Genomic DNA, 12,195 nt, shown 5'->3' with positions numbered 1-12,195 from the left:
CTTCCAAATTCTTCTCTTCATTGACAAACCTGGCCACTAGCACAGTGGCACGAGCTTTGCATGCATCACAGAGCAATTATTTATCACCTACACTTGTGACTGTAGGAATGCCTGAACTTAGTTAACATATAGCAGAAGCACATTCTGCAGTTAAACAATTTTAAGGTGGCACAAAACACTGCTGCTTGCAAAAGCAGCAAGCTTTGCCTGCTGCCCTGCAGTTACATGGCACAAGGTTCTGCACAACCATGATTTCCCCAGATCCATGCTCCAAACTGTTTCTCAGCTGGATTTACTCAGTGCCCAGTGCACCTGAACAGAGGACAGGTACCAAGAGTTGGGACCACCTTCGTTATGACTTTGTGTTCATTTCCAGAAAAATAGTAAAATTATGTATTTTTAAATGCATGGACTAATAATGAGATAAGAGGAAATAAGAATTTATTCCTGAGCAGTACTTAAAAGCTGTTTAATCTTGAAAAACAAAGAAACTTAACTACTCCCATTTTTAACTAGAGCTAATTTTGTTTTCTGTACACTCACTCTTCAACTTTTTTTGTTCTTTTAGGTAACAGAAGCTATATTCATCAGCAAAAGACTGCTTAGTACAGTAATAATCTTATTAGCATGCATACTGAGTTAATACTAAGCTTATATGGAGGATGTTTTAAAATTAAGCTTGAAAACAAGCACAGTAACTGCAATAAATGAAAAATTTAAAGTTCTGTCTCAATTACAAAAACACACTTGGAACAACCTATAGTTCTGTCTTCATCAAGGCCTAGTAATTTCCTGTACATTTCTTCACAGGGCAGTATTTTCTCTGCTCACACTAATGCAAGTTACCTCCTTCACCAGCTGCTACAATAAAATCTGGGGTACACCAACATTAACACAGGTTATGGTCCAGTTGTAAAAACTCTTCCACCAACAATCCTTCTGAATTGGTCACTTTGTTGCCTGCTGGAAAAGTATCTTCTAACACTGCCTGGCAAAGACAACCTGCAGAAACACAACAAGGCCCCAACAGAGACTCCAGTACATGGCATGGAATCAGAAGACGGGTGTAGGTCACAAAATACAGTCTGTGAAGATTGACAGATAATATCTGAAGATTGTCAAAGCTTAAGTAATATTTCCAAAGACTAATCAGCCTCTTTGAGATGGAGTAAAGTCTGATATATAAATTACAGCTGAGAACTAGACACCTGACTTAAAACCACGCTTAGTACTTCAGCACAAGAGTGAGGCCTAAGAAAAACCACCAACTGCCATTGTTAAGCTTACAGTACAGACTAACTAGGAATTCCTGCATATGGGAGATACTATTGGATCTGCCCAGACACCTCCTGCACGAGGCAGTGATTGGTCAGCGAGATGTGTGGACACTGCATGGTGATACTTCCCCACTTAGATGTAGGTCTTTGAAGCTCTGAGCAACTTCACCTTCTGCTGGAGTTGTTAAAGTTGCAAAGCAGAGACCAAAACAGACTGTCATTTAATAAAAGCAGCCTCAGCAGCAGGAGTGAAAGGGAAAACCCAGGCTCCACCAAATGCCATGCTGCTCCACATCAACACAATAAAAGGGAATCCTGTTTCGCTCTGAGTGCTATGAGCCACCTGGCCAGAAGCCATGCTTATGCACAGCTACTTGGCCTTGAGGGTTGAAAATAAAAGATGAACAGCCAAAATCTGAGGCCAGCAGACACAGCTGTCAGGCAGGGATCAGTAGACCTGAGGACTGTAGTGTTACAAATGCTCCAGCCCACGTTGGCTGGCTGTTTTGCACTATATCCTATTCTCTCCCTCAGTTATTTCCTTCCCCTCTTTGTCTATCTACCATAACTCCTACTTGTGCTCTGCTTCTCTCCCCTATCTCTTCCCCTTTTTGTCTCTTCAGAGCCCAAGGTCTTTCTGTCAGGCTTTTCTCTATTCATACAGCATGGAAGTGCTGAAAAATCAAAGTTCACAGTTTTTGGTGTGTTCCTGTCTCAGGATTTTATAAAAATCAAGTTTCTTGAAAGACAGTTGATAGACTCAGCTTTAAACACTATCCTCAGTCACAATGTACCAGTCAGTATTAAAGAAATTTTAAAAAAGAGTTCAGAAATAATGCACTGTGCTGATTTAGCTTCTACAAATGGAGAGTTTGGCCACTGCAGAGATATCTGATCTACAGCTTTCACTCCCTAACAATCCCTAGCCACATAAATAAGGACTGTCATGAACCTTCCCCAAACTCCTGCAGGGAAAAAAATTAACATGATAGCAGATTGGATGGAACAGCTCTAAGAAAAATCAATAATAGCTGTAAAATCTAAAATTAAAGTAAGTCTGTTTTTGATGCTTTCAGTACACATGGTACATTAAATTTGGCATAAGCCCAGTGGAACATGAAGTACTTGTGGACAATGTCTGCCAAGAGCTAGAAATATAGTACACAGTCTTTAAAGAACAAACAGAGAGCCTCAGTTAATTTCTACTTTATGCATCTGAAAAGAAATTAAATCAAGGTGATCTTTCTGAGGCAACATTTGTATTAAATCTAATTGGTGTGCTTTGGGCAATGCTGAATGGAACACATGACTGTTGGCAGAGAATCACTATTTGTCATTTTATAATCCCTTCCACTTGTGACAAAAGGTTACAAACAGATGTTAGACCTCCCTACATTCCAAATCACTGTGCTTTCCTCCTCAGCATCATGCTTGTGCCTCACATAAATTTTCTACCTGGTCTTCAGTCTTGCTGACATCTCTAAACATCTGACACAGTGAAAGCAGAAGAAAAATGGGAAGCCTGAGCTCAGGGAACTCATGCTGCACTATCAGTTTTTTTCAGCCACCTTCACATTTGTTGGCACTTCATTAGTTCACAAATCTCAAAGCAAAGCAAGGTTTGATTAGTAACTGAATACTTATTTGCATTTCTGTAGCAGCTTCCAAACATTAACAAATTAAGCATCAACACACCTGTGAGTTCCCTACCTTTCTTAAAATAAGGACCAAAAAAAAAAAAAAAAAAGGACAAGCCTAACATCCATCTGGGGCTTTGGAGACATCATCCACCATCCCAGCACACAGGTTCTTCTCACTGCCACCTCCCATATCCTGAGCTCCTCCTTAGTTGAACAGGAGAGTGGAGCACAATTCCAGCTTTGTTGCATTTCAGTCACAGCCCTGCCTTGGGAAGCTGGAGCAGCAAGAAAGGAGGAAATCAGCAATACTACACTTGATGCCAGCCCAAAGTGAGGCAAGAAACTTCCCATGCCATCTGAAACTTTAAAGCTGCTATTTCTTGGTGATTGAAGTTTTGAAATATATAAGGCAGCTGGATAAATCTGTTACTCCTCCTCATTAATAGCTATAAAATAATAGCAGAATGTCTACAATACCTGCTAATGTGGACTCCAAGACTGAAGACACCAGACACGTGGTTATTAACATGATAATGTTCACTTCTCGTCTAAAACTGGTCTCTCTTGGCTTTAAAGTGTTAACTCTTCCCTCACCTTTTGGATCAGACTCCTACCTCTGCTCCCGTTTAGACACTGGCAACTTGAATGAGTCCCTCCCTAAAGTTGGAGAGTAAGGTAAAGGCAGCAAAAATAGTTGTAACACTTCCCCTCTCAGGCAGAGGTTCCTCTTGCTGTCTATGCAAATCTCAGAAGAGTGATATGTGAATGCTTATTTCAATGAGGAAAACATTAAATAGCGTGTATATATAGTGGCATAGAAATTCAAAAGCAGTTGCTGTATCTAAGTCACAAATGGCTTACAAAACCACACTTTCAACCAGAGCACCCTTACTTTTTTAGCCAGCAGTAAGAGGTACAAGAACCTACTCTGTGTTTACATCTGCTGCTCAGAAACCCTCTGACAAAGCTAAAATACTGGCCACAGTACTGACTCTATAAACATGCACACGTGCAAGGAAAAAAAATTATAAAAATAAAAGCTATTTGTGAGTTTATCTGACTACATGATCAAGTTGAGTTCCTCAATTTCAGCAGGTGGCCAACAGCCACAATACAATAATACCTCACTTCTTATAAAAAAGACAAGAGAAAAAAACCCACCAAGCTGTTATTTTCACCATGCTACACTCCAGCCTTCCAGAACAACCTCAAGCAGTTTGCAGAAACCTCACCCAACAGGCAACAGTTCACACTGCACCAAAAGGGAAAGCTCAACTGGAATGGTATTTCACATCACATCCACCAAATGCAACACCTAATAAATACTAAAACAATTTATGTGGGCTACCAGCAGCATAGTAATTACCTTATTACCAAAAAAAAAAAAAGAACAAAGATGCAGTATGATGGATCCACCTACCACAAGAATCAAGAGATGATGACTTGGCCATGAAAGTCATCTAAGCACAAAGGGGTGATCAACTGTCTTCAGACTAATATGCATTACAATGTAATTTCTCTAAAGCTTGGTCTGGTATGAAGTGCAGTTATAAATATATAATATATGTATGTATACATATATATGTATGTATGTATATTAAAACACAATCTTTCAACTCGAAGAGGCACAAGGACAGCAGATTGGACCAGGAAGCAGTCTTTACCTGAAGTGTCAGCACTACCATCACAAATTTGCCTCAACATTATCACATGAGAAAAAGAGTAAATTAAACATTAAATGTCTGCTCTTGGACCTTCTGGTTCTCTGCACTATCTACCTGAAACACTGCAAAACTGTTAGACCTTTGCCCAGTTAAAAGTAGTTTTTAACCGACTGCTTCTGTAAGTTTCAGGCCATTTGAGCTGGTTCTCTCCCAGCTCTTCACTGAAAGTACATTAAATAAATATCACCACAACCAGTAAGTGTTGAAGTTAGGTGTTACCACAATGCCTTGTTTCACAATTGGACTATTATTTTCTCCCCTGTAAACTACTCAACTGCACAATGTGCTCATTCCACTGGCAGGCATGATACGGCTTTTTGTGGACTTCTGAAAGCAGCATCCTAAATCTGAAATCTAATTACCATGAAAGCTTGATCATGAAGACAAAAATAGAAGTATTGACTGGACAGTCTATAACTCTGGCTTCTCAAATATTAAGTCAACAACTCTGGTTTCCTACCCAGGAGGAACCTTGCAGTTTCTAACAGAAGATGTTGTAGCATGCTCCATTTTGTTTCCTAAATTCAAAAGACAGCAGTTGCCCAGCAAAAAGGAGTCAGATCCAAATCCAAGAGGGAGCAGACACCCTATCTCCAATATCAGTAGGGGTTGAGGCCACTTTACTCTTTCACTGCAGCACAGAAGTTCAAAAACGTTAAAACACAGCAGCAATCTAAATACAGCAACTCAAACATCTACCTGCATTCATTTTCTTCCATGTTGAGCACTCCTCAAAGTATTCGAAGTGGCTCAGGAAAAAAGTAAACCAAGCCAAACAAAGAAAAAAAATTAGTGGGAAATGACAGAACTGACATTTCTGGAGTACAGCAGTTTATCCCAAGAGGGACATTGAAGAAGGAAAATGAGCAACAAGTTCTTTAAAAGTAATTACTTACAGTAAGCCTGCATATACTATGCATTTTGCTTTTTTACCCCTAAGCTCATACCAAATAAACAGTTCAGCTGCATGCTCTGACATAAGGATCATTGCTTATTTTCCCCATTGAAACTTGTGTTAAATCACAATTAAGGTGATAATTATTCTTGTAAAAATATTGTATGGAACTACAACTGCTTCAGATAAGTGGAAAGGATATCAAGGCAGCACGAGACAAAAATCTCAGTGTACATATTAACACTTAAAGAGAAGAGGAGCCTTGAGATTTCTCAGTGGAAATTCTTCAGGGACCACTTATCATTTAACACAAATAATTTGTCTTAGGACAAAGAAAATATAGATGCAGTACTTAAGCTTTTATGATTTTAAAAATCAAGTCTTTAATACTGCTAGACTATTAAAAGCAGGAGGATCTGAGAGCAGAGAAAGAGGGCACTTTGGGGCAGATCTGTAACCTTTGGAAAGGCACAATCTTGACACAAGGAAAGGAACTACAACCCCATGGAATTCCAAGCCTGATTTTGTGACTAGTTAAACCTTGTCTTACAGTGTCCCAAAGAATGTGATGTCTAAGGAGGCCCTATGTGCAGGGTACACAGGCACACAAGCTCCCTTTTCCAAAGCCCACATTTCCACCCAGGTGCCTTGCAAGCTGTTCCAGACAGCACTGATCAATTCCTGGGTGAAGATGATCACCTGGATGAAACATTTCAATTGAGATCTAACCCAGAGATGCCAGACTGACTGCCCTGACCCAAAGAACAATTCAGCCATTTGTGGTTTTGGCCCAGATCAAAGGGTTACCATCCAGAGGGATAAACTGGCAGGGACAAACTAACCCAACAGCTGCAGCTTTCCAGCTGCTCACTACTCGATTCAGACAATTAAGCAGAAACACTGAAGAGACAAGCAGGACAGTGTGAGATGTACAAATCACACCACTAAGGGTGTTCTCACTATGCCTTCACAAACTCTTGCAGGCCTTGAGTTCCACCAGTGTCAAATATTAACAGTCTTCTTAACAAAAAAGCAATCAGTGCCCTCAAACTCAATCTCTATTCCCTGCCTTGTCCCAAAAATATGGAAAATAGGCAACTGAGCTCAGAAAAGAGTATTTTTAAGCATTTGTGATGAAGCTCAAAGGGTTATGTAGTTACAGAAACATTACAAACTTGAAATACAGCTAAGTAAATCCAGAGAGATGAAACGATTGGCAATGGAAGGAAAAAAGAATTGATGATGGTCTACTTAAAAGAAAATTCTGGCTAGGCAGGGATTTGTGTTTTATTATTTTTCTGGGTTTGGATTACTTTGGGGTTTTTTGGGGGTTTGTTTGCTTTTTTGCATCTTCTTTTCAAGCCCTCACTCCAACAAACTATCCCTCAAAGAATCCTACTTGACTAACATACTCCAAACCTGTAAGTTGTAAGTACCTACAAAATAATTTTTATATATCCCTTTCACTCAAAATCTCAATCAATCCACAAAACACCATTATCTAGTAGCTATTCATATTATCAACTATCCTTAATAATAATAAAAAATATTCTAGAGATCACTTCTGGTTTGACTCTTTAATTTCAGCCTTTCAATACCTTCCTTGCTGTTCACACATATATAAACACCCTAATATAGCCAGACCAGCACCTCCCTCCCCCAAATATCTGTGTACTATTAAAAAATAAAATTCCTCACAATGAATGCTTTTCTTATTCCTGAAAACACATTTATGCAATTTACTACTACAAACAGGGTTGGCACAGAAAAACATCTGGTTGGCATAGCTGCCTAGCCAACATCAAGGCAGATCAAGAGTGTTTTGAGCCAACACAGACACATATCCCAAGTCTGCTGCAACATATATAGGTGAACAAGGAAAGTAAGCATGAATTGAACAAATCCTCTTCCCAACAGGAACAGAATTACCACACCAGAGTAAGAGGTTTTGACTGCTCCTAATCTAAAACTGCAATATAGAGTTAATTAGAAGAGTAAAAGTATAGGATACTCCCAATCCTGAAATCACAGCCAGAAATTCACTGCAAGGTTTAGTCCACTCTACCCTTGAGCACGAGATTGAAGCCCAAAATTCAGCATTTACATAAGTACCATGGGTGGCATTGAAGTCACTGTGATTAAATTCAGCAGCATGGATTAAAACCAAGGTCAGCAGATTAACTTTTATAACCTGTTCACAAACTGAACTGTGCTCCTGCATGGCAGGTTGCAGAGGACACCATCAATCCTTAACCAAACACTTCCACTCAGGCACTGCATTCAGTCTCACCAAACAAGCTGCTGACTTGTTCACACTTGAGCCCACGTCCCCAAATGCCACCTCACAGCATTTACACTTCACACGCCAGCCAGGAGACATTGCTGGAGCAGGACAGGTATTGATGACCACCTACCTCCAGCACATGGTGCCAGCAGAGGACAATAGCTTTTTCCTGCCAAGCCTGTAGTTTCCAGGCAGCTATTTCACAACCACTCATCACTACAGGTTTATTCCAGAAAGGTCACTGTGAGCAGCTAGGAACATTTGGTGCTCCAAATCACATCACATGGGCCAACAAAAGAAGTCCATGGCACAGGGCTCACCTAGGTAGCCCATAAGCTGTGAACTCACTCATGCAAAGCACCAAAGAACCTCTGCCTGCTTGAAGAAAGAGTTCCTTTTCAAACCAATACAAATACAGAATACTTGTAAAAGAACATACTTATAGTGCAAGGCTGTCATTTTTCTGCAAATCAAGTTATTGTCTAGAGTTTTTACTGCTTTTAGGAGAAGGCAGCAACAAGGTAGAGCTTGCTTTTTCTAAAGTTTCAGGAGGATTTCTAGCAGGACAAATAACTCCCTAAAAAAAAACCCAAACTTTTTTAACTTGAAAGGCAGGCTTTTGAATACATATATACATTCTAACATTTTAAACAAGAAACACAACCACTTTAACTATTAATTGCCACATCCACTGCAAAACATTAAGGCCACAAAGAACATGCAATGATGCTACCTTACTGTCCCAGCCCACCCCCAAGCACCCACTGAAGAACCTACAGCAGCACAGGGACAGGGAAATCTATCCCATGAGCTGCCCACCACCTCCTGAGAGGCACAGAGTCACTAAATGTGGCCCAACTGACAGGATTTTTCATAAACACATGACATGCATTTTACCTTCTGCCCCATGAACCTTTTCATCCAAGTAGACTAACTGGGCCTGACTGGAGATGTAATATTAATTTCAGAAGAACTGGGGAGCTACAGGAGTGTGACACTTTCTGGTGCATCCTGCTACCCAGCGGATTGGAAGGAGACAGAAACAAGATCAGATGGAAACACACTCACTTTTTTTTCCCACTGAAACTCAGCAGTATTCAGCAGCACTCAACCTACTTCCTACCCCATGCCTTTGCTGTCACTTCCTTTGACAGTTTGTCAGCACACTTGTGGAACTGGAGATTAAGGAATGAATGTCTAGGAAGCAAAAGAGCCGGACTTTTTCATCCTAGTGTTCAGGCAAACTTTTACAATCTAACCAGCAAGGCACACAGTGACCAGCCAGCAACAAGTACCTCCAATTACTTGGCATCCAGAAGGAATTGCTAATCAACTGTGTAATTTCACTTACAAGTATGCACTTAAAGGTGACTGATTTCTCAAGAAACACCCTCATTCTTCTGTTTTTAGCTCAGGGCATGGATTAGCATCTACAAACAGCTTTGGGTTTTCTGCTTTCCTTAAATTCCACAGCTCCTGTCTGAAAAGGCATTTTATATCAAAAAATACTTGTAATTAGCTCCTTACAAACGAATAAGGGTTTTAAATACCACTGGCTCCAAGAACATGATCCTCTATTTTTACCTACAAACACAACCTGCAAATGCTGAAATGAAAGGATCCTGTTTGCCATGCCTGGTTTCTTAATAGAAACCAGTACTGCTACCAAAATACAAACTGGTTGTAGCACAGGTAATATATTAAATTCTACCTCAACTGCAATACTAGTAGTTACTCAAAATGTTAATTTCCAAGATGAACACTAGTACAGTGACCTGCTGTGTTGAGAAATACATTCCAGTGTTTAGCAAGAACGGAAACATTCATGAGCCACACGTTACACGACTTTACTCAGCGTAACCTAGGTGCTCCTGAATGTTTAATTCATTTGAAATAGGAGATGTTGAAGCTTAAGGTACCCAGTAGCAACCTACATACAGCCAAAATGCATTCCTAAAGCTTCCTGCCAGGCCATTCACACGACTTCAAAGAGTTAGGACACCTACTCTGCACAGCACTAAGAGTCTAATTTGCTAACTACCAGTGCTCAATTTTTAACAAACCATGTGTTTTCTGGGGGGGAAGGACAGTGGTGGAGAGGAGAGGGGGAAGTGTCCCGGGCAGACGTCTGAACTTTGGCTCTACATTACTCACGCCAAAATCGCCGGCCTAAAACATTACAAAGCCACACAGACCACACAACGATACATGCAAACGAAGATCTGGGCAGCCTGTTCATCTCCACCGAGCTACAGGCGCCTTCTGGAACAAAAAAGCAACCGAAGATGTATCATCAACAGGTCATCCGCCTGCTTCTTTGTGGGAAAAAAAATTCAAAACGCCGCTGAACAGAAACCGGAAACGGCCTTTTTTTTCCCCCGGGTCTCCCCCGCCCCCAAACGCGTTCAAAATGAAAAAAAAAAAAAAAAATAAACCTATCGTCCTTCAGATGCAGAAGCGCCAGCTTCTAGCACGCTGAAAGGCTTTGTAATTTTCCTCGCCAACTAGTGTTTTTTTCAAGGCAGAGGAGTCTCAGCAAAAAAAACCCTAAAAACCCCAAAAAACAAAGGGTGGCCTTTAAGGCCAGAAACACCAGTGTTACAGCCAGACTGCTTTTCGCTTGCATGTATTCCAGAAACTGCATTTTGCAGAGGTGATGTAGCTGCAGTTTTCGAGGTGGCAGTTGAAACAAAAACAAAGGCGGGGGGGCGGGAAATGCTACCGGTATAAAAACCTAAATGCTTTAAAATATACCCTTTATGAGATTATGAGACGAAAATTATTCAGCCGAAAACAAAACTGCTCCTTCTCTCCCTTGCCTTTTGAATATCTTCTCTAGCTAGACAGAAATGTCCCCCCCGTAGTAGATCCTCCTGAAAATGCATTATTTAACGAGGTGAAAACAAGAGTGAAAAGAAAAGACGGACACAAGTTGCGCTGGACGGCGGGCTGCTCACAAAGGAGTCGGGAGAGAAACCCTGCAATTCCCCCAAGAAGCTTAAAATTAAAGACACAACTTACCCACCGCCTATCTGGATTTTTCCAGAGTTAAAACAACATCATATTTGGAAGAGCTGGGGATTTAAAAACCAAAAAAAAATCCGAAGAAAAAGCAGCTTTCCCACCAAGATCTTGCAGGTTAACAACAGGCAAACAAAATCGCCCTTTGTTTTGTTGTCAGCCGCCTGCGTGCTGCTCCCATTCCGCGCTCCGGCACGGGAGGCTGCGATCAATGGACTTGGCGGGGGAGGAAGGAGGGGGGAGAACCCCTTCTTAACCCCGAAAAATATAAATATCACCGCCACCGCCACAAAAAAACCCACCCTCCGAATTCACCGGAACCCTGGTGTCCGAGTATTGAGCGACTTTCTTTGGTTTTTTGGTTGGTTTTTTTTCCCAGAGTGATGTTTTTCCCGAGGGCAGGCGGCTCGGCAGCCGCTTCATGACAAAGAGCTTCCCCAGCACATCCAGAGCGGGGCCAACTCCGGGGGGTGGGAAGGAGGATTTAAAAAAGAAAAAAAAGACCGAAAATAAAAGATAAAACGAAATAAAAGAAGAAAAAAAAACCAACTTCACAAACCCCCGTGGAAAAAAAAAAAAAAAAAAGGAGAATTATTTCAGCAACAGCCACAACAAGGGAGCCCTGCGAGGCGCAGTACAAAGCGCGCAGGGCGGCGGGGAGGGAAGGAAGGAGCCCGAGGAAGGAAGGAAGGAAGGAAGGGGGCAGGCCCCGGGCAGGCCCCCCACCCCGCGATAGCATGGGGCTCTGTCGCGACAGGCGCGATACTCACCCCAGGAGGGAGGAAACGGGCAGAGGAGGCACCCCAAGCCGGCAGGCCGGGAGCGGGGAAAGCAGCAGCCTCAGCCTCCTCACGGCCGCGCGGAGGGCGATAGTTCCGACTGGGCGACAAGGGAAGAAGCCTCGGAGCGCTCACCTCCGGCCGGCGGGGCTCCGGCGGGCTGGTGCTGCGAGCCACAGGCCGGGGAGCAGCGGCGGCAGCTGCCGGGAAGCGGCCGGGGAGAAGAAGCCGATGGACGCCGCCGGCTCCGCCGCCCTCACACCGACTGCCGCGCACCGCCCCCCGCCCCGCCCCGCCCCGCCGCGCGCCACACCTGCGGGGCGGGGCCGCGCCGGGACACGCCCCCTCCCGCCCCGGGGCATGACGGGAGTTGTAGTCCCGTGGGAGTTGTGTGTGCACACCTGTGTGCAGGTGTGTGAGCATCCGCTTACTTGAGCGTCCTGTGCTCTCAGCTAGTGTTGAGTGTGCACACTACTCAAAAGTAGTGTGGCCAGAAGGATGAAGGAGGTGATTCTCCCCACTCTGTTCCACTCCTATGAGATGCCCTGTAATACTGCGTGCAGTTCTGGTGTCCC

The 12,195-nt window shown here is 42.6% G+C and overlaps 1 protein-coding gene across 3 annotated transcripts in view; it reads right to left on the bottom strand.

The window, feature by feature from the left end:
• Positions 1-11,903, bottom strand: part of PELI1 (pellino E3 ubiquitin protein ligase 1) — a 43,192-nt gene extending 31,289 nt beyond the window's left edge. For 2 of the 3 annotated variants that reach the window (XM_085054329.1, XM_085054330.1), the window contains exon 1: positions 11,612-11,903. The gene's annotated coding sequence lies outside the window, so the exon portion shown is untranslated. The remainder of the gene's footprint in view (positions 1-11,611) is intronic. The other variant, XM_085054332.1, reaches the window with a different exon arrangement.
• Between the last annotated feature and the right edge of the window lie 292 nt (positions 11,904-12,195).

The sequence above is a fragment of the Lichenostomus cassidix genome, chromosome 3 (assembly GCF_008360975.1).
Source record: "Lichenostomus cassidix isolate B80296 chromosome 3, HeHo_3.0, whole genome shotgun sequence".
NCBI lineage: Eukaryota > Metazoa > Chordata > Aves > Passeriformes > Meliphagidae > Lichenostomus > Lichenostomus cassidix.
The sequence above is the reverse complement of the archived record's forward strand: the minus strand, read 5'-3'. Positions and strand labels throughout refer to the sequence as shown.